We start from the raw sequence: 1,227 nt of genomic DNA, 5'->3' as shown, positions 1-1,227 counted from the left end.
GCCTCTCACACTCAGCTGGGCACTTTGACAAGCCAGCCATTCCTTGCTCACAACCCCCTGCAATCATCCCAGCCCACCGCCTGTCCTGGCCATCAGCTCCCACAGTGCACACACAGGGGGCTCCACTGCAGCTGAAGGGAGGGAGCAGCATCCCAGGAGGGTTCACTTGGTTCCCTGCATTCCTGTTCCGCACTCAGCACATTCCCCAACACCTGTTCCCATACACACACCCCCTTAGAAGGTCTCTGAGTGGCTACATTGGGGGTCTCTGGTGGTCACCAGTGCCTGGAGCCCCCAAAGTTCTAAGTCACCACCTTATCACCTTCAAACAGTTCACCTGCTGACAGAGGAACTTGGTGTTCCTTGGCTGCTGCCTCAGTTCCCTTCCTCCTTGCTGAGCCCTTCTCCTGCCAAGGGCAGCAGCTCTGAAGGGAACTTCATCAAGGGCAACTTCTCACACCGACAAAGATTGCTCTTCCCTGGAAAATCTCTTTCCAACCAAACACACAAGTCCACACTAGAGCTTCAGGTGTCACCTACAATTTCCTACAAGAACCCCTAAGACTCAAGTGATGAGTTTTAGAAGCCAGGCATTCTTTTATTCCTATGCTCTTGAATCATCCCAGCCCACCGCCTGTCCTGGCCATCAGCTCCCACAGTGCACACACAGGGGGCTCCACTGCAGCTGAAGGGAGGGAGCAGCATTCCAGGAGGGTTCACTTTCTTCCCTGCATTCCTGTTCCACACTCAGCACATTCCCCAGCACTTATAACCATACACACTTACCCTGTAAGGTTTCTGAGGGGCTTCTCCAAGGGGCTTCCACGGTCTTCTCTGTCTGGAGTCTCCAAAGTCCCCAGTGCCTGCCTTAGGAGCAGGAAACTCTTACAGGTGGTTTCCAAAGTTTGCATCAGCCTTACCACACATCCCTAGGGAGCAATGCAGAGTCCTCACCATCCTACCATTCCCAGGAAGGCACTTCAGAGACTGCCTGTGGCTCAGGGAGGACTCAGGTGGCTTCTTTTCTTCCTTCCCCAGTTCTGCATTTTCTCCTTCAAAAGCAAAGGTTTCTTGGCTTGCCTTGCTCCTGGAGATGCAGCAAAGGGCATCTTGAAATCTAGGACTGTCAGCTGCTCAAGGTTGTCATTCCAGGTGCTTCTCTCAGGTCCTGCACTGATCAATCCTCTTTGCCACTGGGTTTCTCTGCAGGTTCTTGCAGTCACATTC

The sequence above is a fragment of the Empidonax traillii genome, unplaced genomic scaffold, assembly GCF_003031625.1.
Source record: "Empidonax traillii isolate 1590-97213 ecotype Southwest subspecies unplaced genomic scaffold, ASM303162v1 scaffold620:size424980, whole genome shotgun sequence".
Classification (NCBI taxonomy): Eukaryota; Metazoa; Chordata; class Aves; order Passeriformes; family Tyrannidae; genus Empidonax; species Empidonax traillii.
Note: the sequence above shows the minus strand (reverse complement) of the source record.